The sequence below is a fragment of the Phyllobates terribilis genome, unplaced genomic scaffold, assembly GCF_046119375.1.
Source record: "Phyllobates terribilis strain yellow unplaced genomic scaffold, ASM4611937v1 Scaffold_3__8_contigs__length_932513732, whole genome shotgun sequence".
Classification (NCBI taxonomy): domain Eukaryota; kingdom Metazoa; phylum Chordata; class Amphibia; order Anura; family Dendrobatidae; genus Phyllobates; species Phyllobates terribilis.
Window position 1 is genome coordinate 462,938,327 of NW_027362763.1, and position 24,410 is coordinate 462,962,736.

Below are 24,410 nucleotides of genomic sequence, written 5' to 3' on the forward strand. Positions count from 1 at the left end.
CCCCTTGCTCTTAGACACAGCTTTAATTACACTTGTGGCATCCAGGTCAGGGTGACACATTCCCCCCTAGTGAAATTTAGTACTCCGGGACTAAACAATAAACAAAGACAATATGCATGACTATAAAACATTATCAGGAAAGTGACGCACAAATTGAGTTCTTAAGGTCACAGTGTGGTCTGTGACTGGGTGTCCATATCACCAACACAACGGGGAGCCTTAACCAGGTGGGGGTCTGTCCTACCCCAAGTCCTTCACAGTCTTAGTTCATTCCTGGGTTAGGCTCCGAACGCAGTCCATACAAGGTCCCGGTTATAAAAAGTCCATAACCTTTGAGTCCTTACGGTAGCTGCAAGAAACTGAAACACAGAATTACCAAACAAGCATGTAACTTGGCAAACATTTCAACATCTGGCAACAGGGTTATTTACAATTTTAGCGCTCTCTATATTTTCCAGCGAGCGGGTATCTGCCCCTTTGTGCTCCTGGTTGACCTCCTTAACCCACTGTCTGGTGGTGGACTGACTTGGCTTTCCCCACTAGCGTTAGGGGTACAGCTACCAGCTGGGTGTACAGGTAGGGCAGGCAGCTGTCTGCGGGTCCTTTGGCTTACCGCAGGCATGGCAGGCTCACTGTCAGCAGAGGGTTGACTCTCCTGGGCTGCTGGTACAGGCTCTTCTGCCTCTGGAACCGCTTGCTCCTCTTCACCTTCCGGCTCTGGTGTTGGTTGTTGCTGTGCCGGTTGCAGGAAATGCAGGATGGGTACCACTATGGCATCATTTATGCGAGTCCAGGACTGAGGGAACTCTCCGAGAACGGTGCTGATCATTTCTTCCTTGTCCTCTGCGGGTTCAAGGTCACTCTGATCCTCTTCTGCACTACGGAGTTGCTCGGGGCACCTTTTGAGGTGGTCTCTGGAGAAGACACTAGTGGTTTCTCCTCCGTCCTTGGTGATTACGCACACCTTTGGGTTGTCGTGGTCAGACTGCAGTACGGTGTAGGGTTCCCTTTCCCACTGGTCGTCCAACTTATGTAGCCTTCTCTTCCGCTTCAGGACTTGCTCACCAGGTTCTAGGGGACCAGCAGGGGCGTGTTGGTTGAAGAGTTTTTCTTGCCTCTCTCTCACCTGGGCCAGGCTCTTCTCCACACTCTCCTGTACCTTCTTGTACTGCAGTTGCCTTTTCGTATCCCAGTCCGCATCCGGGGAGGTGTCCTCAGGTATTAGGACTCCCATCTCCAGGTCTATGGGCAGCTTACCTGGTCTAGCTCGCAACAGGTAAGCCGGGGTGCAGTTTGTAGCATTCACCGGGATATTGTTGTATAGGTCTATCAGGTCCGGCAGTTTTTCTGGCCACAGGCTGCGTTCCTCCAGGGGCAACGTCTTCAGGAGATCAATGACTATATTGTTCATCTTCTCACACATCCCGTTGGTTTGGGGGTGGTAAGGCGTTGTCCGAATCTTCTTACAGCCATAGAAGTTGCAGAACTCCTGGAAGATTTCAGCTTCAAACGCTGGACCCTGGCCTGTCAGGACCTGTTCCGGATACCCGTGTGGACGGCAGAAGTATTGCTGGCCGCTGTTTGGGCTGTCAAGTCCTTTACCGGGACCACCACTAGAAAACGGGAATAGTGGTCCACGATTGTCAGGGCATAGATGTATGCAGACCGGCTTGGAGCCAACTTGACGTGGTCTAGAGCTACCAGCTCAAGAGGCTGCGTGGTGACGATGGGCCTCAAGGATGTCTTCTGGCTGGTGCGGTCCTTCCTCCTTAGGTGACAAGGGCCACAGTCTCTGCACCATTTTTCTACAGCTCCTCTCATGCCGACCCAAAAGAACCTTCCTCTTAGTAGGAACTCCAGTTTCTTCCAACCGAAGTGTCCCGCTCTGTCATGGTAAGCTCCCAGGACCATAGCTGCATCCCGCCTTGGGACCACGACTTGCCAGGTCAGCTTGTGCGTCCGGTGGTTAACAATCCTTCTGCACAACTTGCCTTCGTAGAGGAACAGCTTGCTCTTCTCCTTCCATAGCTGCTTGGCTTCCTCTGGGGCATCTGGATCTAGGCGGGTGTCTTCCCTGGTCAGCAGATCTTTCACCAGGCGGACTGCAGGATCACTATCTTGGGTCTCGGCCCAGCTGTGGTGAGGTAGGGGATTGATCATCACGGTTGTTAGATCCTCCTCCTTCACACGGTGGGAGTATTGAGCGGCTCCATACCGGTGAAACGCGGGGAGTTCTACCTCCTCCAGCTCTTCTGGGTCTTCGTCACCTTCAGGTAAGTGAGGCATCCTCGATAGGGCGTCAGCGTTGGCATTGGTTTTGCCGGCCCGGTACTTGATCACGAAGTCATAGTTGGAGAGACGGGCCATCCACCGCTGTTCTAGGGCACCCAGTCTCGCATTGTCCAGCTGTGTCAACGGGTTGTTGTCCGTGTACACGGTGAACTTTGCGGAGGCCAGGTAATGCTTGAAGCGTTCCGTCACGGCCCACACCACCGCCAAGAATTCTAGCTTGAAGGAGCTGTAATTCTCCGGGTTCCTCTCGGTGGGTCTCAGCTTCCGGCTGGCGTACGCAATCACCCTTTCTCTGCCCTGTTGGTTTTGGGACAGTACTGCTCCCAGTCCCACATTACTGGCGTCCGTGTGGAGAATAAAAGGCTGACCATAATCAGGGTAGGCCAGGATCTCATCCCCCGTGAGGGCCATCTTCAACTGGCGGAAGGACTCCTCTTCCGGTTTATCCCACTTGAAGGGTGGCTTTTGACTTCTGGACTTAGACTGTCCAATCAGGAGGTCCTGCATAGGAGCTGCCATCTTAGTGAACCCGGGGATGAACCTTCGGTAGTAGCCTACCAATCCGAGAAACTGTCTCACCTCTTTGTTGTTCGAGGGGCTTGGCCAGCTCTTGATTGCCGTAACCTTGTCAGGGTCGGGGGCCACTCCTTCCGCGCTTACCACATGCCCTAGGTACTGGACCTTTGGTTTCAGCAGGTGACACTTCGATGGTTTCACCTTCAGGCCATAGCCTGCCAGGGCTTCAAACACCTCGGCCAGGGGCTTTAGATAGTCCTCGTAGGTCTTTGAATAGACGATCGCGTCGTCCAGGTAAAGGAGGACCGTCTCGAAGTTTCGGTGCCCTAGACAGCATTCCATCAGCCGCTGGAAGGTCCCTGGTGCGTTGCAGAGCCCGAAAGGCATAGAGTTGAACTCGCTCAGTCCCATCGGGGTGGTGAAGGCGGTCTTCTCCTTGTCAGCCTCTGCCACAGGAACCTGCCAGTACCCGCTAGTAAGGTCCAAAGTAGAAAAGAAGTTAGCTGATTTTAGTGCGGCTAAAGACTCCTCTATTCTAGGCAGCGGATATGCGTCTTTGTGGGTGATACGGTTGATTTGTCTATAGTCCACGCACATTCTCATGGTGCCGTCTTTCTTTTTGACCAGAACCAAGGGGGCTGCCCAGGGGCTACAGCTGTCTCTAATGACCCCAGCTTCTTTCATCTCTCTTAGCATGCCCTTTGCGTTCTGGTAGTGTGCAGGGGGTACAGGTCTGTGTCTTTCTTTTATCGGTGGGTGGCTCCCTGTGGGGATGTGGTGTTCTATCCCTTTTACTCTGCCGAAGTCTAGCGGGTGCTTACTAAAGACTCTCTCGTACTCCTGTACCACCCGGTAGACTCCTTGTTTTTGGTGCAGGGGAGTGGAGTCAGCACCCACATGGAGTTTCTGGCACCAGTCCTCCTTTTGTTTCTGGGAGCCATTACCCTCTGCCTGTGGAGATGGAGGCAAGGGTTCCACGGCCCTGATAGCTTTGTGTTCGACGACAAACAGTTTGGCGAGTGTAGCGTACCTGGGTAAGTGTACCTCCCTCTCCCCAATGTTGAGGATGCGGACGGGCACCCTCCCATGACGGACATCAACCACCCCCCGAGCTGTCAAAATGGTGGGCCTGCTGTCTGAGTACACGGGTTCTACCATGGCTTGGTAGTCTCTACCTCTCAACCCGATTGCAGACACCAGATCATCATTTCACTTTTGGGAGGCATGGAAATGGGGAATGGGTCACTCAGTCTTACGCTACCGATCTCACCACCAGACAGTTCTACCTGCTGCCGTCTCATCAGGGCTTTTATCTCCTTGTTGAGGACTCTCTGTTGGCTGGAACTAGCATTCACCGCCACCTGTTGTAAGATTACAATTACCTCTGAAAGACAATTTTCAATTACGTTAGTACCCACAGTTATTTTAGGGTGACTTTCACGACGGTCAATGTCCACAATAATTACTCCCTGTGCCGGTAGTTCAACTTTACCAATTTTAATGGTCATCTCCTTGAACCCCATCTGCGGCACGGGCAAGCCATTACTGGCGCTGATGCTCAAGTTACTGTCTGGATACCGTGTGATATCAGCATCAGTCCAATACTGCTTAAAAAGTACATAAGGGATAGTGGTTACTTGCGACCCAGTATCCAGCAAGGCGCTCATGGGGATACCGTCCAGCACCACGGGTAAAACCGGGCGCCCCCCAACGTACTTATTACGCCAATTGTAAGGGCCTGGTGATCTTATGCCTGGGGGTTGGCCCTCTGCCCCAGGTTGGACCCGTTTAAATTACAGTACCTGGAAATGTGTCCGGGCTGGTTGCATCGACGGCAAATGGGCTGTCCATCCTCTGCGTAGCGGTCTGTGGGCCTCCCTCGGAACGACGGGATCCTCCTCTGTCGACGCCACGGGACATCCTCCGGACTTGAAGCCAGCTCTATGGGTCTTGACGGGTCCACTTGCAACGCCTGGACGGTCCTGGTCAACGCCGCGACGTTCCTGGTCAGCTCCTGGACTTGGTGGTGCAGGTCTTTCGACGGGGCTTGGTTCAGGGCCTGTGCATCAGCCCCCTCGGGTCCATAGAGGAGGGCGCCGCCTCCTGGTGGTAGGTGAGAGCAGGGCGCCGGGGGTTTATAGCGCCACTGGTTGCAGGTTCACGGAGCACCCTTATGGCCCTGTCCTTAAATTGGGCAAAGGTCAGGTCGGGGTTCTGAAAGAACATGAGGCGCAGCTGAGCCCTGTGGGCGCTGGACAGCAGACCTTCTATGAATTGTTCTGTTAGCAGTTTATCCGTTTCCTGCACACTGCCAGGGTCAGTTTGTTGAATAGCCCTCAAGGCTTCCTGCAGATTTAGGGCATAGTCTCTGATGCTGTCCTGTGCCCGCTGCTTACATCCATAGAACCTCATTTTAATCTCAGCGGAGGTACGTGTGTCAAAGGTACCCCGCAGCCGGGCCAGAATACCCTTCACAGTCCTTTTCTCCTCAGTGGGCCATGATTTTACCTCCCTTTGGGCTGCGCCAGTTAACTGCCCTGCTAGTATGCTGACCTTCTGTTCCTCTGTCAGGGGGTAAACCTGGAACAAACTGTACAGCCTTTCCTTAAAGTCAGTTAGGGCATGGGGCTCCCCTGAGTACTTGAGCAGCCAGGCTGCTCCAGGGATGTAGGGCAGGGAAAAGGGCATCACCGCTGCTGCAGCTGCGTTGGTGGTAGTGGGCGCCTCTATGTCTGACATCTTTCTCCCCCCTAGTTAAACGTGGCCTACCTTCTGACGATCCTCTTCTGTAGGCCGCGGCTCCGCTGCTGCTGCTATGGACGAGGACCTGGCGTCGCGTCCTGATGACGTCAGCGTCGCTCTCTCTCCCTTCCAGGACCTTGCGCAGCGTCGGTGCGTGGGGCGGAGCTTCGGATCTCGCGCGGTTTTGACGTCCACGCCCCTCTTCTTCCCGCGCGGCGTCCTGAAGATGGCGTCCGATGGCGGGAAGCAGCTGCGGATGGCGGGAAGACAGCAGAAGACGGCGGGAAACGGTCTAAGATGGCGTCTGATGGCGGGAATCGGCTCCGGATGGCGGGAAACGACTCCGGACGGCGGGAAACTTCGCCACAGGTAAGTTACAAAAGTCTTTTTCAGGCACGCAGTACCCGGTGGTTGCGGGCACGAAATCCTGCCGACTACGCCAAAGCTGACTCGCCCCCTGGGCCGTGGGGCACTCGGATCCGGGCAATTAGGGAAACGGTGGGAGTAGTAGTGGCAACCCGGTTCCGTGGCTCAGGGTGGTCAGGCCAGTGGTAGTCCGTTATGTGCTATTGATAATGTCCGACTACGCCACCCGTGGATTTGCGGTCATTAGGTACCGCCGCTGCAAGGCAGACCGCTGGGGCTGATGAGGTGTGCAGCTGGGATGGTGTGACTCCCCACGGGAAGAGTGCGGCCCCAGGGCAGTGTAGTGGATGGTGGGAGTGATGGTGGTGAGAGTCCCATACCGGTAGTGCTGGAGGCGCGAAGGAGCACACAGACAATAGGTTGCAGTCCAGGGTCTTTACTGAAACAGGTAAACTGACCCATAAACAGTCCCAGCTAGGAGGGGACCTGGATGTCTGAGAGCAACGAAGAAATTGGCCCTGGTCAGGGTGAGGGTGTAGGCCTACCGTGCTTTCTGCGCTCCTTCTGGCTATCTCCTCATTATAGGGTAACAGCCCACGTTTCCAAGCTTTCCGTGTATTCTCGCCTGTATGGCCTGCGACGTGGGTTCCTTTCTGCTCCCAGCCTTGTACGGCTTTACTGGTCCCTTTGGTTGTGGCAGGGCCTCCAGGCTTCTTAGGCCAAGGAATATACAGTCCCTTGCGAACTGGTTATCTGCTGGAGGATGTAGAATCCTCCCAGCCTCAGACACCAAAGTCTGGAAAATTAAGTCCGTTATCTGCCAAGACAGGCTTGCTTCGCCTCTTGTCTCTGGCTTGTGGCTCTCCTCCTGCCACACTTCCTCTTAGGTGCAGTGCAACTGTCTGTCCCTGCTCTGCTCTGGGACAAGTCTCAGTGCTGAGACAGGCCATCAAGTTCTCTCTAACCCTGCCCCCAGTACCAGCTTTTATAGGGGCAGCCTGCTCCCCCTACTGGCCTGAGACAGGAGGCATTGCATGCTAATGTTCACCTGACCAGAGAACCTCCCCCTTGCTCTCAGACACAGCTTTAATTACACTTGTGGCATCCAGGCCAGGGTGACACATAAACTAAATTAATATTATCAACTTTGTGCACCATGTCCCAAATTATTATGCAAATTAGATTCAAGTGTCATAAAGATGTAATTTTTTGTTTTTCAAATAAACTCATGGATGGTATTATGTCTAAGGGCTCTTTGGATCACTGAAATCAATCTCAAATATGTGTGATAATTAGTTTGCCAGGTGAGCCCAATTAAGGGAAAACTACTTAAAGGGAACCTGTCACGTCCTAGTTGCTATGTACACTGCTCCCATAGCGTTGTTAGTGATGCAATGTGCATCACTAGCAAGCTGTTTTCATGAAAATCGGTGGTAGTATAATGATGTTATAATATTTTATACACTTTGTCTTATCTGCTCGTATTCAGTCATAGGGGTGTGATTCTCAGATTCAGTCATGGGCAGGTCGCAGCGTTCAATTAGTGCTGGCACCACCCATGACATTTGAATACTGCTCCTGGCAAGCGCTAGGTTTGAGGTGCACATGCGCATTTGCACACGTCGGTCTGCTGGTCTGGCGCGTGCGCACTGAGGCTGTGTGACTACCAGATTCAGTGCGCACGCGCTGTGACCCGTGGCTCCCGGCGCCTGCGCGGTCGATGTATCGTGCGGTCACCGCTGCAGTGTCACTGCACATGCGGTGACCGCAAGATACATTGACTACACATGCGCCGGGAGCCACGGGTCACAGCGCGTGCGCACTGAAGCTGGTAGTCACACAGCCTCAGTGTGCACATGCCAGTCCAACGTGTGCAAATGCGCACTAGTAGGCTATTCTAACATCCTGCAAACTCACGGCTACTCACTGAGGAAGCGAACAGGACGTCCGTGAAACACGTAGGAATGTAGTTTACTAATAAAAAATATTTCCATTTACCCTTTGATCACCGGATCATCTTTTCATACGGAGGAGTGCGGATATCTATACACCTTTCTTCTGCCATATCCACCTGTTGATGTACCTTGGAACCCTGATTTGGGCTGGTGTTGTCTGCAGCTCTCTACACAAGCGCCTACATGTGTTGTGCATTAACACAACTCTACGAGGTGAGCAATTTATCTGCATATATTATTATTTGTCATTTGGTAACCATCTGCGCCCCTTTCTCTATTTCGTTTTCCATAATAACATCCTGCAAAGAAATTCAAGCAGAAACTATGCAAAACTCACAAATTCAATGGTTGCAGAAATTGTGAATGTGATATAAAAGAAGAGGTCCTATTTTCACATGTAACTTGGTCTATTAAGATGTTTTTGATTGAAAAGCTTTTGATTTCAGAAAAAAAGGTGACCTGTTAATGCTGCAAATTCAACAAATTACCAGTTTCAGTTCTTTACAACCTATAAAATGTTTAGAAACTCTGTTGTCCATAATAATTTGGAGCATTACATTTTGAATTTTTTTAGTTTTGAAAACAATACTTTTTATCATTGAGAGGTTTGTGCAATAAAATTTGATTTATGCCCTAACGGTTGATAATTTGAACATTATACTGACTCATTTTCATCGAGCATTTAGGAAAATCAGAGAAACATAGCATGTGCGGTGTAAATACAACTTAAACACTGTGTAATGAAATGTTATAGAAATCTCATATATATTTTTACTATTTTCTGCTTAGTGTCTGTGAGACTAAACATTCTCATTTACTTAAAGAAGCTGAAAACCTTATACTTTTTGTAGCCAATACTCATCAGCACTTAAAGGGGTTTTCCTCTTTCAAGAATCTTTTGCATTTATGCACAAGTAAGTGAAAAAAACTTTACTTGCTTTACTTACTCCCCAGGTCCAGCGCTGTGTCTTCGCTGCTTCGGGTTTTTGCTGTTTGACTGCAGCGGTGACATCATGTCGAAAACCAATCACTGATCTTAGTAGCTCTGCCATTGTAAACAGTGTAAGACTGAAACATCATTAGCTGTTCTGTGGACTGATCCAATTGTAAATATCTATTGCCACTCTTCATACTGAGTGCCAAGTTTTACTATTACTACAATGTAAACGGTCTAGTCGCTGAACTCAGTGATTGGCTGCAGCGCTGTCGACATGACGTCACTGCTGCAGTCAAGCAACAAAGACTGAGTCAGCAACAGAGACATAGTACTAGACCCGGGGAGGGTAAGTAACGCACACTAGTTTTTTTTTTACACCTAACTATGCCTGCAGACAGACTTTTCCTGAAAGAGGAAACCCTTTTAAAGTGCAGTTTTATGATGGATGCTTGCAATCTTATAGGATATGTGCCCACGATCTGGAGCCGCTGCAGCCTCCACGCTACAGTACAGCCGCGTGGCTTCCACCCTCATTTATGCAAATGAGCGGCCTCAATTTTTTTTTTCACATGCGGACTTTTCTCATTGATGTTAATCTATGGGGAAAGTCCACATGCAGACCCGCAAGAGAAATTGACTTGGTGTGGGTCTGAAAGATGCGCCATAGGTCAGTTTCCGTGGATGATCCACAGGTGCACATAGACACATAGTGCACATGGGATTTCTAGAAATCCCGTCCACTATATTGTAACATTTGGATGTTGTGGGTTTGACGCTGCATAAACACCAGCTTCAAACCTGCAGCGGCTCCTGATCGTGCACATACCCATATATTTGTCTTGGTATGATGATATATTAAAGGTGTGGTCCGATACCTAAAAGGTCCTTTTTAAATATCTATCTTTACATCCTAACCACTTTTGTAATTAGCTTTATTACACAATAACCTACCCTTCCCCCTATCCTGCTAATCCCTTAACCCTAGAACGCATGACCATTAATATCTACTTTTTCACATACCTGGGGCCTTTTAGGCCCGTGTGCAAATAACATGGAATAACTCAAACAAAAATGAGAAACAACTATATACCTGAGGAATACCTAGAGTTTCAAAATTCTAACTAAAGTAATCTTGCAGAAAATAGAAAACAATTAACAGGGCGGGCCTGCGAGGCCCCAGGTATGCGTTCTAGGGTTAATGTGTTTTTTACTTCACTTTCTGTGATGTTTCATTTGAAAGGAGTCTCAAACAGGACATCACAGGAGGCTGGGGCTGCAGTCACTTCCCAGCTGCTCCTGGAACAGGATGTCATCAGAGGACAGAGCTGCAGTTACTTACTACCGTTTTTTGCATCTCCGTCCTATGAAGATGTCCTGGATCCATGTTCATGGTAATAGAATCTGTGGGAGAGGTGAGTGCAGCACCTGAAGTCTGCATCTATCTCTGCCGCCGCTACTTCTGTGAAAGAAGACGTTATCAAGGGGGAAGAGATGAAAACAGTGAGTGACACCAGCTCTGGCTCCTGATGAAGTCTTGTTCAAGGAAGTGCGATAGATGCAACAGGGAGATGAATGCAGTCCTAGCCTGCTGTGATGTCCTGTTTTAAACTCCTCTCAAATGAAACATCATAGGAATTCTGGGAAAAAAACACATTTAGGGATTAGTAGAATAGGGAGAAGTGTAGGGCAATTATATAATAAAGCTAATTACTAAAGTGGTTAAGGTGTAAAGATAGATATTTAGAAAGGAAATTTTAGGTACCGGACTACCCATTTAATAAACCTATTATTAAAATGTATTTACAAACTCCAAAGAAGTTTTGTAAATTTTCATTAAAGAATAAGAAATCAGACCTAAATAAAACAAGTAAATGCTATTGCCTGTTGAAGAAATGTATGCAGAATCTGTTAACATTTGATGTAAAACTGAGCACAAATTAGTGTACATAATCAGCCAGGCATAGTCATTTACAGCTTTCAAAAAATTGCACAGCCACATATCTCAGTGTGTGATGTATTTTCACAGGGGAGCATAATTTAGATGAATGTGCAGTACAGCAGAATGACATAACATTGCATTGTAATAGTAAACTGCTGGATGATTTGATGAAACACTGTGAAGGGGATGCATCTGACAAATGAGCTTGACCACAAAACCTTTTGCTACATGTTTGCAATGTAAGTTCCCAAGAGCATTCACTATCTCAGCATGTAAGTGCCTCATTAGGAATATATAATGCAGCTGTATTAAAAGCAGTACACATTTTTAGATAGCAGGCAGCAGCTTTTTATGATAAAAAATATTGATTGGTAATAGCATTCATAAGACATTTGCAAAAAAGGGGTCATTGTTAATGTGGATCTACACACAATAATATAAGCCACTATTATTGTCTAAGTGCTACATTGATATACAGATATTTTGACAAGCTACAATTGTCATAAAATAATTTCTGTTTGTTAGAATGTCAGTTTTCATATAATGACTTGCTTTTGTAAAAAAAAAAAATCTGTGTGCCTAACCTTTCACATACCTGCATATATTGTACTTTTATTTTTTTCTATACAAATGGAACTACAAAGTTGTGATTCTTCATAATAATATTTAAATAACATAGTAGCGTAGGTTGAATAAAAAGACCCATGTCCATCAAGTTCAACTCTTGTCCCCCAATTGTACTCCCTACACTAACACTACACTAACTTACTAACTGGGACTAGGCCTCACAATGTATTATTACCATTTTTATTATTGCTACACTATTACTATTACAAATGAACCCGTTTATAATTTTTTAATTAGTTTTCTATTTTGTATTACTCTTGTGATTCTAATAATAGTATTACTAAAATCCCTATGCCTAAATCTGATGATCCAGAAGAAGGCAAAAACCCAAGGACACCATCAGCCAATTTGCATCACGGGGAAAAATTCCTTCTTTACCCCGAGAAAAGGCGATCAGTCTTAGAACCCTGGATCAAAGCTAATTATGATACTAGTTATGTAATTACTATTATCGTATTAAATGTACTACTATAGATGTAACACTTTGTCTAATTTAACTGTAGCCCACAATGTTATATGTATCGAGGGAATCGTCCAGCCCTTTCTTGAAAGCTGTTATAGTGTCTGACATTACTACCTCTTGTGGTAGAGAATTCCACAGTCTGACTGCTCTGACTGTAAAGAACCCTTTCCTATTTAGGTGCCGGAATCACCTTTCTTCCACCCGTAATGAGTGCCCCCTTGTCCTTAGTATGGTCTTTGGAAGGAATAAGTCATGTGCTAGTCCTTTGTACTGACCACACATATATTTATACATGTAAATAAGATTCCCTCTGAGGCATCGTTTTTCTAAGCTAAACAAGCTCAACTTTTCCACCTCTCATCATTTGAGAAGCCTTCCATCCCTTGTAATAATCTAGTTGTCCGCTTTTGAACTGACTCAAAACTGAACTGACCGGATTTTATTTCTCTTTTTATACATCCTAAAATCTTGTTTGCTTTTGCAGCTGCTGCTTAACATTGAGTACTGCAGCTCAGCTTACTTGTAACCAGAATACCCAAGTCCTTCTCCTGTTCTGTAGTCCCGAGTATACTCCCATTTAATGTGTATGCAGCAATAGGATTATTCCGTCCTAGGTGCATTACTCTACATTTATCTACATTAAACCTCATTTGCCAAGTGTTTGCCCATTCAGTCATCTTATCTAGATCGTTCTGCAATATCGTAATGTCAAGATCAGATTTTAATATCCTACATAGTTTGGTGTCATTTTACTCACAATCTCATCCGCCAAGGTCATTAATAAAGAGGTTAAAAAGAATCGGTCCTAGCACAGATCCCTGCGGCACCCCACTGATGACTATGTCCCTGACGCGCCCCCTGGGACATATTCCTTTTTGAGGGGAATACCCGGCACCGGATCAGATGGGGGGGGTTTGTAGTCTCCGAGCGGCTGTGACCCGGCCCGTGCCCAGGGCGTCAAGCTCAGTGTTATGTGGCAGTCCTACAGATGTTATTAAGAGTTCTTTTGTGACGACTACGCCACCCGTTGTGATGCGGTCACTGTGGCCGCCGCTGCAGCAGGGTCCGCTGAGGCTGATGGTGGGTGCGCAGCTTGGTGGGATAACCCCCAACGGGAGGGGTATAGCCTCAGAGGGGACAGGCGCAGAGGATGGGGGTTGTGGTGGTGTAGTGCAGACGGCAGTGAAGACAGAGTCGGGTTGTGCAGTTAAGGGTGTTTACTTACTGCAGATGTTGTACTGGTCACTCCAGCTGCTAGTGACCACCCGAGCCGTGCTGCGTCCACCAGGTCCTGGATCCAGCCAACCCCCAAACAAGTCCGGAGCGTGGCCCTGAGCTCTCTTTCTGTCCCGTTCTCTGGCCGTCCCCACCAGTAATCCACCTAGGTCCAGCTCCCTCGGGCCTTCTGTTGGGACACCCTTGGCCCTGGGTTCCCTGACCCTTCATGTGGTGTGCCTTCGGGGTGGATGTGATGGGTGACCGTGGCAGACGCTGCCCACGGTCTCCGGTCTCTGGCTGGGGAATGTTTTTACCCCCACCAGCTTGGGTTCCGGTACCCTGATGCCGACTCTTCACCCGGTGCTTTGAGTTGGGATCTCAGAGTCCTTCTCTTCTGTGCTCTGGGTCTCTCTCTTTTCTCCTCTCTCACTCTGGGTCTTTGTCTTTCTCCTCTCCTCTGCTCCTGACTTGTTCTCTGCAGCTGACTGACTCTCTGCATCTGATCCTCTGCATCTGACCCTGATCTTAGTTGGTGCCCACCTTATATACACCCTCTATGTGTGAGCTCAGGTGACCAGCACCCAATGAGCTCCTATCTTTACCCAGGCTGCTCCCCCTATCTGCCCCTACACTACTTGGGATGTTCCACCCCCCTCCCACTCCAGCCAGGAACAGACTCGGTCGTACCTGCACATTTCTAAGTGGTAGTACCGTCGGTCTGCTCCTCGGAAATGGGATGTGTGTAGTGCATGCAGCCTACCGAGCTCAGTTCCACACTCCTTCCTTACCCGGGAGTGGAATATCACACCTCTGGGTTGAGGTGCAATACTCCTGTAGCAGCCGAATCCTCAGGGTGCTACATCCCATTTAGAGAACGTACCATTTATAACGACTCTTCCTGTCATTTAGCGAATTCCTTATAGTTTCCCCTAATCCTTGCTTTTGTAGCTTTAGTATAAGGCTGTTATGTGGTTCAGTATCCAATGCCTTTGCAAAGTCCAGATAAATCACATCCGCTGCATTACCAACATCCAGATTTGCACTTACCTCCTCATAGAGACCCAACATGTTGGTTACACATGAGCTATTATGAGCTATTTTTCATGAATTTGTGCTGATTATCATTTATTATATTATTCTCTGTGATATAACTCTGCAGGTCATCTCTTATGATGCCTCACTTATTATTTTTATTATTATTATTATTACTATTATTATTATTATTATTATTATTATAAAGCACCAATAATTCCAGGGGGCTGTACATGTGAAGAGGCTTTACATACATATAATACAAATATAAAATACAAGTACTATAAACATACTATTAGTGACAGACTCATACAAAAGGGACATACAAAACCCTATCCTCAAGGGATTACAATCTACAAGGTATTGGAAAAGGAGACAGTACATTGGATTGGAAGCAATGCTATTGCAAATGAGCCATCCGAGGGGCCCCGATGCAAGATTTGGACCGGCCCCCCTATCCTGCTATATATTGCTCTGGTGTGTGTGTGTGTGTGTGTGTGTGTGTGTGTGTATATATATACACTACCGTTCAAAAGTTTGGGGTCACCCAGACAATTTTGTGTTTTCCATGAAAACTCATACTTTTATTTATCAAATGAGTTGCAAAATGAATAGAAAATATAGTCCAGACATTGACAAGATTAGAAATAATGATTTTTATTAGAAAGAATAATTTTCTCCTTCAAACTTTGCTTTCGTCACAGAATGCTCCCTTTGCAGCAATTACAGCATTGCAGACATTTGGCATTCTAGCTGTTAATTTGCTGAGATAATCTTGAGAAATTTCACCCCATGCTTCCTGAAGCCCCTCCACAAGTTGGATTGGCTTGATGGGCACTTTTTGCGTACCATAGGGTCAAGCTGCTCCCACAACAGCTCAATGGAGTTGAGATCTGGTGACTGCACTGGCCACTCCATTACAGATAGAATACCAGCTGCCTGCTTCTTCCTGTAGCGTCGGCGTCCCTGCCTCCTGCTAGGCAGGGACGCTGTTCCCCTCACCTCTCCACTCCGTGCCCGGCGTCTTCCTCCCGCTCTGCTGGCAGCGCGCGCTGCTTCCCGGCTACTGTGCTTAGGGCGCGCGCGCTCCCCCTCTCTTAAAGGGGCCGCGCGCGCCGTCCTAAGGAGTCCCCGGCCAATGGCCGGAGGACCTCACCATATATAAGGCACCTCCTCCAAAATGGAGGTGCCCGAGCAATGTTGTTGCATAGACTATCACTCTGCTTCAGCCCTCAGGTCCCGTTACCAGATACCTGCCAGTTACCTGCCAGTTACCTGCCAGATTCCTGCTTGATATCTGCTTGATTCTTATCTATCTACTTGCATTCCTGCGGTCCGACAGTCTGCCTACCAGCCCTGCCAGTCTGTCTATGGATCTGATTGCCCGCTCACCTGGGAGCGCTCATCTGCTACCTGCCTGCTAGCCTACCTGGAGGCTCTGCCGTCACGTGCTGTGACCACTTGCCTGTCCAGAGACTCTTATCCGCTCACCTGGGAGTGTCCATCTGCTACCTGCCTGCTAGCCTACCTGGAGGCTCTGCCGTCACGTGCAGTGACCACCTGCCTGTCCAGAGACTCTTCCCCGCTCACCTGGGAGCGTCCGCCTGCTAATAATGGTAATGCCCTTCGGTCTCTGTAACGCTCCCGCCGTCTTTCAAGAGTTGGTCAATGACATCTTCCGGGACCTTCTCTACTCCTGCGTAGTGGTGTACCTGGACGACATCTTGGTCTTCTCTCCGGATCTTCTCACTCACCGGAGGGATGTTCGTCAGGTCCTGCTCAGGCTCAGGCAGAACCACCTCTACGCTAAATATGAGACGTGCCTCTTTGAGCAGACCTCGCTTCCGTTCTTGGGCTACATAATCTCTCAGACCGGCCTACGAATGAATCCTGAGAATCTGTCTGCCATCCAGAAGTGGCCCCGACCAGAGGGGTTGAAGGCTATTCAGCGGTTCCTGGGCTTCGCCAACTACTACCGCCTCTTCATACCGCACTTCTCTTCCCGGACTGCCCCAATCTCTGCGCTCACCCATAAGGGCACTAATCCCAGAGAATGGCCGCCCGAAGCAGAGAAAGCCTTTTTTTCCTTAAAACAGGCTTTCTCTTCCGCCCCGGTGCTGCATCGTCCGGACGGCAACAAACAATTCTTCCTGGAAGTGGACGCCTCCTCCTCTGGAGCCAGAGCGGTACTTACCCAAAAATCATCTTCCGGAAGAATGGTAACTTGCGGCTTCTTCTCCAAACTCTTCTCCCCTTCTGAGCGCAATTATTCTATAGGAGACCGAGAGTTATTGGCCATTAAGCTGGCACTGGAGGAGTGGTGTTACCTGCTCGAGGGGGCTCTTTACCCGGTAATTATTTACACGGACAAGAACTTGGCTTACCTCCAAAGCGCCCAGAGACTTAACCCGCGCCAAGCTCGGTGGTCCTTGTTTTTTGCCCTCTTTGATTTCGTTCTTCATTTTCGCCCGGCAGACAAAAACATCAAAGCTAACGCCTTGTCCCGATCCTTCCTGGTGTCTGATCTAGAGGAGGAGCCTAAGCACATAATTGATCCCGCCAGAGTAATGCAGGTGGCCCCCGTGAATCTAAATCTTCTCCCTCCCGGTAAGACGTTCGTAACAGTACCTGATCGGAAGAAGATCCTACACTGGGGCCACTCGTCTAAGCTAGCTGGCCACGCCGGTCAGAAAAAGACCCTCCAGCTTATTACCCGGCACTACTGGTGGCCTACCCTGCACAAGGACGTAATAGACTTTGTTTCAGCCTGTGTGTCCTGCGCCCGCAACAAGGTTCCGAGACATCTGCCAGCCGGTCGCCTCCTTCCTCTTCCAGTACCTGCTGCCCCGTGGCAGCATATAGCTATGGACTTTATAACGGATCTCCCTGTCTCTGCCGGTTGTACGGTCATTTGGGTGGTCGCTGACCGCTTTTCCAAGATGGCTCACTTCATTCCCCTGCCGGGCCTCCCGTCTGCACCAGAGCTGGCTAAAGACTTTATCCGCCACATCTTCCGTCTCCATGGTCTGCCCCTCCACATCGTGTCGGATCGTGGGGTTCAGTTCACCTCACGCTTCTGGAGAGCCACATGTAAGCTGCTGGACGTCACCCTGGACTTCTCCTCCGCTTACCACCCACAGTCCAATGGTCAAGTGGAGAGGATCAATCAGATCCTGACCAGTTACCTCCGGCACTTCGTTAATGCCCACCATTCGGACTGGGTGGATCTCCTACCATGGGCCGAGTTCTCTTACAATAATCACGAGAGCGAATCTTCCTCCAAATCCCCGTTTTTTGTAGTCTTCGATCAGCATCCTTGGAACCCATTTCCCGTCTCCACCTCGGTGGACAATCCGGCTGCGGAATCTCTCGTTAGCGAATTCTCCTCCATTTGGGAGAGTACCCGATCCGCACTCCTTCAGTCGTCCGAGCGGATGAAAAGACACGCTGACAAAAAACGCCTGGATCCTCCACAATTCCGTCCTGGAGATAAAGTCTGGCTCTCGTCCAAGTATGTCCGGCTCAAGATTCCTTCCTACAAGTTAGGGTCTCGGTTCATCGGCCCACTGGAAGTTATCAAACAAATCAATCCGGTGGCCTATAAATTGAAACTCCCGGCCAACTTGCGGATCCCTAACTCCTTCCATGTATCTCTCCTCAAACCCGTGGTACTTAACTCTTTTTCCAAGTCTACAGGTACGCCTCCTGCTCCGGTTTCCGCTGAAAACGAGTTTGAGGTAGAGGACATTCTGGCCACCAAAAGGGTAAGAGGAAAGACCTTTTTTCTAGTGGATTGGAAGGGGTTTGGTCCTGAGGAGAGAACATGGGAGCCGCGGGAGAACATCCATGCCCCTCTCATCTTTGATAAATTTCTGTCTGGCCTAAAAAGGGGGGGCCTAAAGGGGGGGGTACTGTAGCTTCGGCGTCCCTGCCTCCTGCTAGGCAGGGACGCTGTTCCCCTCACCTCTCTGCTCCGTGCCCGGCGTCTTCCTCCCGCTCTGCTGGCAGCGCGCGCTGCTTCCCGGCTACTGTGCTTAGGGGGCGCGCGCGCGCGCTCCCCCTCTCTTAAAGGGGCCGCGCGCGCCGTCCTAAGGAGTCCCCGGCCAATGGCCGGAGGACCTCACCATATATAAGGCACCTCCTCCAAAATGGAGGTGCCCGAGCAATGTTGTTGCATAGCCTATCACTCTGCTTCAGCCCTCAGGTCCCGTTACCAGATACCTGCCAGTTACCTGCCAGTTACCTGCCAGATTCCTGCTTGATACCTGCCTGATTCTTGTCTATCTACTTGCATTCCTGCAGTCCGACAGTCTGCCTACCAGCCCTGCCAGTCTGTCTATGGATCTGATTGCCCGCTCACCTGGGAGTTCTCATCTGCTACCTGCCTGCTAGCCTACCTGGAGGCTCTGCCGTCACGTGCTGTGACCACCTGCCTGTCCAGAGACTCTTACCCGCTCACCTGGGAGCGTCCATCTGCTACCTGCCTGCTAGCCTACCTGGAGGCTCTGCCGTCACGTGCTGTGACCACCTGCCTGTCCAGAGACTCTTCCCCGCTCACCTGGGAGCGTCCGCCTGCTACCTGCCTGCTAGCCTACCTGGAGGCTCTGCCGTCACGTGCTGTGACCACCTGCCTGTCCAGAGACTCTTGCCCGCTCACCTGGGAGTGTCCACCTGCTACCTGCCTGCTAGTCTACCTGGAGGCTTAGCCATCACTTGCTGTGACCACCTGCCTGTCCAGAGACTCTTGCCCGCTCACCTGGGAGCGTCCACCTGCTACCCGCCTGCTAGCCTATCTGGAGGCTTAGCCGTCACTTGCCGTGACCACCCGCCCGTCAAGAGACTGTCCCCGTCACTTGCCGTGACCTCCTGCCCCTGTACCCAGAGACTGTCCCCGTCACTTGCCGTGACCTCCTGCCCTTCTACCCAGAGACTGTCCCCGTCACTTGCCGTGACCTCCTGCCCTTCTACCCAGAGACTGTCCCCGTCACTTGCCGTGACCTCCTGCCCCTGTACCCAGAGACTGTCCCCGTCACTTGCCGTGACCTCCTGCCCTTCTACCCAGAGACTGTCCCCGTCACTTGCCGTGACCTCCTGCCCTTCTACCCAGAGACTGTCCCCGTCACTTGCCGTGACTACCTGCCTGCCTTCCCTGGGAGCCACCCGCTTCCTTACAAGGACTGCCCCTTTGTATCGTTGCTCAGAGGTTCCACCTCCCAGACCCGTTACAGTTTGCTAGGGCCCTGGAACCCGGTGGCACCCAAGCTCCCTCGCTCTCGGAATTGTGTCATGAACTTTCCCGTCAGAGGTTCCAACAGGAGTCCATCCTGAGTCATCTGAGTAGTGTTAACTCCCGCCTGGACACATTGTCTACCTCTTCGGGAGTTGCCTCCACACGCTCACTTACTACCTCCGCACCGCCGCAGCCCATCAACACCATGGCATCTCTTCCCGGTCCCCGCCTCTCCGCTCCTCCTCTTTTTGGCGGAGATCCCAGCCAGGCACGGGGCTTCATTAACCAGTGCACTCTGCACTTCGAACTGTTGGCACACCAGTTTTCCACCGACCGAGCCAAAGTAGCCTTCATCATGTCCCATCTCACGGGAGAGGCACTGGCTTGGCTAAATCCTCTATGGGAGAGAGGAGACCCCCTGGTGTCCAACCTGCCAGCCTTTCTCACGGCTTTCCGGAAAGTCTTCGACGAACCAGGACGGAAGACCTCATCCGCATCATCTCTGCTACGCCTCCGTCAAGGAGATCTCACCGTGGGCCAATATGCCATACGGTTCCGTACCCTTGCTTCGGAGCTGGCCTGGGATAACGACGCCCTGGTGTCTGTCTTTTGGGAGGGTCTGTCCGGCCGTATTAAAGATGAACTCGCCGGTCGGGACATTCCTACCACTCTCGACGACTTAATAACTCTTGCCACCCGGATAGACATCCGGTTCCAGGAGCGCGCCAAAGAGGTCACCCATGAGAGGAGGTTTCCACGTCTAGCCCCTACCTTCCAGAAACCCATCACTTCTCCCGTTTCTCCCCAGGCACACTCACCCGAGCCTATGCAGGTCGACCAGACCAAGATGGTCAAGACCCGTTAAGAGTTACGCCGAGCCGAGGGGAGCTGCTTCTACTGTGGCAGTAAGGAGCACCGGATCCGTTCCTGCCCGGAGAGGTCAGGAAACGCCTGTGTCTAGGATCGCTCAGAGAGGTCGTCCTAGAAAAGAGTAAACCCTCTCCATCTCTGTTGCTGTCGGTCTCTATCATCTGCGGGGAGAACCGTTATTTTGAACTAGTCCAACTTGACTCTGGAGCTGCCGGAAATCTCATTTCTCAGTCCTTGGTAGAGAAATACCGCATTCCCACCAAACCTCTAGCTGTACCCTTATCTGTCGCTGCCGTAGATGGGGGCCTCTTACCACATCCCATCCAACTCATCACCGAATCCATAACCCTGCAGGTGGGAATGCTGCGCTCAGAGAACATCTTCTTTCATGTTCTGCCTGGACTCTCTCACGCCCTCTTGCTAGGCCTACCTTGGCTTCAGAAACATGCAACCGTGCTTGATTGGCAGACCGGAGAAGTCCTTCGCTGGGGACAGGACTGCCATAAGACTTGTTTAGTTCCCGTCCATCCTGTCCGTCCATCTCCTACCCCAGCCAATCTACCTGGTCTTCCGGTTCCCTATTGGTCTTATGCGGACGTCTTTAATAAAAAGGAGGCAGAGACATTACCCCCTCATAGACCATACGACTGCCCAATCGACCTGATGCCCGGCGCTACTCCTCCCCGTGGGCATATTTACCCTTTGTCCGCTGCTGAGACCCAGTCCATGTCTGAATATATTGAGGAGAACCTGGCCCGGGGATTTATCCGGAAATCGACCTCCCCGGCGGGAGCAGGCTTCTTCTTCGTCAAAAAGAAGGACGGCTCACTCCGTCCCTGTATAGACTATAGAGGCCTTAACCAGATCACGGTGAAAAATAAATACCCCCTTCCGCTCATTCCGTAATTATTTGACCGTCTGAGGGGGGCTAGAATCTTTACCAAGCTGGACCTCCGTGGGGCGTACAACCTGGTCCGTATCCCTCAGGGGGATGAATGGAAGACGGCATTCAACACCCGGGACGGCCACTATGAATACCTGGTAATGCCCTTCGGTCTCTGTAACGCTCCCGCCGTCTTTCAAGAGTTGGTCAATGACATCTTCCGGGACCTTCTCTACTCCTGCGTAGTGGTGTACCTGGACGACATCTTGGTCTTCTCTCCGGATCTTCTCACTCACCGGAGGGATGTTCGTCAGGTCCTGCTCAGGCAGAACCACCTCTACGCTAAATATGAGACGTGCCTCTTTAAGCAGACCTCGCTTCCGTTCTTGGGCTACATAATCTCTCAGACCGGCCTACGAATGGATCGTGATAAACTGTCTGCCATCCAGAAGTGGCCCCGACCAGAGGGGTTGAAGGCTATTCAGCGGTTCCTGGGCTTCGCCAACTACTACCGCCTCTTCATACCGCACTTCTCTTCCCGGACTGCCCCAATCTCTGCGCTCACCCGTAAGGGCACTAATCCCAGAGAATGGCCGCCCGAAGCAGAGGAAGCCTTTCTTTCCTTAAAACAGGCTTTCTCTTCCGCCCCGGTGCTGCATCGTCCGGACGGCAACAAACAATTCTTCCTGGAAGTGGACGCCTCCTCCTCTGGAGCCGGAGCGGTACTTACCCAAAAGTCGTCTTCCGGAAGAATGGTAACTTGCGGCTTCTTCTCCAAACTCTTCTCCCCTTCTGAGCGCAATTATTCTATAGGAGACCGAGAGTTATTGGCCATTAAGCTGGCACTGGAGGGGTGGTGTTACCTGCTCGAGGGGGCTCTTTACCCGGTAATTATTTACACGGACAAGAACTTGGCTTACCTCCAAAGCGCCCAGAGACTTAACCCGCGCCAAGCTCGGTGGTCCTTGTTTTTTGCCCTCTTTGATTTCGTTCTTCATTTTCGCCCGGCAGACAAAAACATCAAAGCTAACGCCTTGTCCCGATCCTTCCTGGTGTCTGATCTAGAGGAGGAGCCTAAGCACATAATTGATCCCGCCAGAGTAATGCAGGTGGCCCCCATGAATCTAAATCTTCTCCCTCCCGGTAAGACGTTCGTAACAGTACCTGATCGGAAGAAGATCCTACACTGGGGCCACTCGTCTAAGCTAGCTGGCCACGCCGGTCAGAAAAAGACCCTCCAGCTTATTACCCGGCACTACTGGTGGCCTACCCTGCACAAGGACGTAATAGACTTTGTTTCAGCCTGTGTGTCCTGCGCCCGCAACAAGGTTCCGAGACATCTGCCAGCCGGTCGCCTCCTTCCTCTTCCAGTACCTGCTGCCCCGTGGCAGCATATAGCTATGGACTTTATAACGGATCTCCCTGTCTCTGCCGGTTGTACGGTCATTTGGGTGGTCGCTGACCGCTTTTCCAAGATGGCTCACTTCATTCCCCTGCCGGGCCTCCCGTCTGCACCAGAGCTGGCTAAAGACTTTATCCGCCACATCTTCCGTCTCCATGGTCTGCCCCTCCACATCGTGTCGGATCGTGGGGTTCAGTTCACCTCACGCTTCTGGAGAGCCACATGTAAGCTGCTGGACGTCACCCTGGACTTCTCCTCCGCTTACCACCCACAGTCCAATGGTCAAGTGGAGAGGATCAATCAGATCCTGACCAGTTACCTCCGGCACTTCGTTAATGCCCACCATTCGGACTGGGTGGATCTCCTACCATGGGCCGAGTTCTCTTACAATAATCACGAGAGCGAATCTTCCTCCAAATCCCCGTTTTTTGTAGTCTTCGATCAGCATCCTTGGAACCCATTTCCCGTCTCCACCTCGGTGGACAATCCGGCTGCGGAATCTCTCGTTAGCGAATTCTCCTCCATTTGGGAGAGTACCCGATCCGCACTCCTTCAGTCGTCCGAGCGGATGAAAAGACACGCTGACAAAAAACGCCTGGATCCTCCACAATTCCGTCCTGGAGATAAAGTCTGGCTCTCGTCCAAGTATGTCCGGCTCAAGATTCCTTCCTACAAGTTAGGGTCTCGGTTCATCGGCCCACTGGAAGTTATCAAACAAATCAATCCGGTGGCCTATAAATTGAAACTCCCGGCCAACTTGCGGATCCCTAACTCCTTCCATGTATCTCTCCTCAAACCCGTGGTACTTAACTCTTTTTCCAAGTCTACAGGTACGCCTCCTGCTCCGGTTTCCGCTGAAAACGAGTTTGAGGTAGAGGACATTCTGGCCACCAAAAGGGTAAGAGGAAAGACCTTTTTTCTAGTGGATTGGAAGGGGTTTGGTCCTGAGGAGAGAACATGGGAGCCGCGGGAGAACATCCATGCCCCTCTCATCTTTGATAAATTTCTGTCTGGCCTAAAAAGGGGGGGCCTAAAGGGGGGGGTACTGTAGCTTCGGCGTCCCTGCCTCCTGCTAGGCAGGGACGCTGTTCCCCTCACCTCTCTGCTCCGTGCCCGGCGTCTTCCTCCCGCTCTGCTGGCAGCGCGCGCTGCTTCCCGGCTACTGTGCTTAGGGGGCGCGCGCGCGCGCTCCCCCTCTCTTAAAGGGGCCGCGCGCGCCGTCCTAAGGAGTCCCCGGCCAATGGCCGGAGGACCTCACCATATATAAGGCACCTCCTCCAAAATGGAGGTGCCCGAGCAATGTTGTTGCATAGCCTATCACTCTGCTTCAGCCCTCAGGTCCCGTTACCAGATACCTGCCAGTTACCTGCCAGTTACCTGCCAGATTCCTGCTTGATACCTGCCTGATTCTTGTCTATCTACTTGCATTCCTGCAGTCCGACAGTCTGCCTACCAGCCCTGCCAGTCTGTCTATGGATCTGATTGCCCGCTCACCTGGGAGTTCTCATCTGCTACCTGCCTGCTAGCCTACCTGGAGGCTCTGCCGTCACGTGCTGTGACCACCTGCCTGTCCAGAGACTCTTACCCGCTCACCTGGGAGCGTCCATCTGCTACCTGCCTGCTAGCCTACCTGGAGGCTCTGCCGTCACGTGCTGTGACCACCTGCCTGTCCAGAGACTCTTCCCCGCTCACCTGGGAGCGTCCGCCTGCTACCTGCCTGCTAGCCTACCTGGAGGCTCTGCCGTCACGTGCTGTGACCACCTGCCTGTCCAGAGACTCTTGCCCGCTCACCTGGGAGTGTCCACCTGCTACCTGCCTGCTAGTCTACCTGGAGGCTTAGCCATCACTTGCTGTGACCACCTGCCTGTCCAGAGACTCTTGCCCGCTCACCTGGGAGCGTCCACCTGCTACCCGCCTGCTAGCCTATCTGGAGGCTTA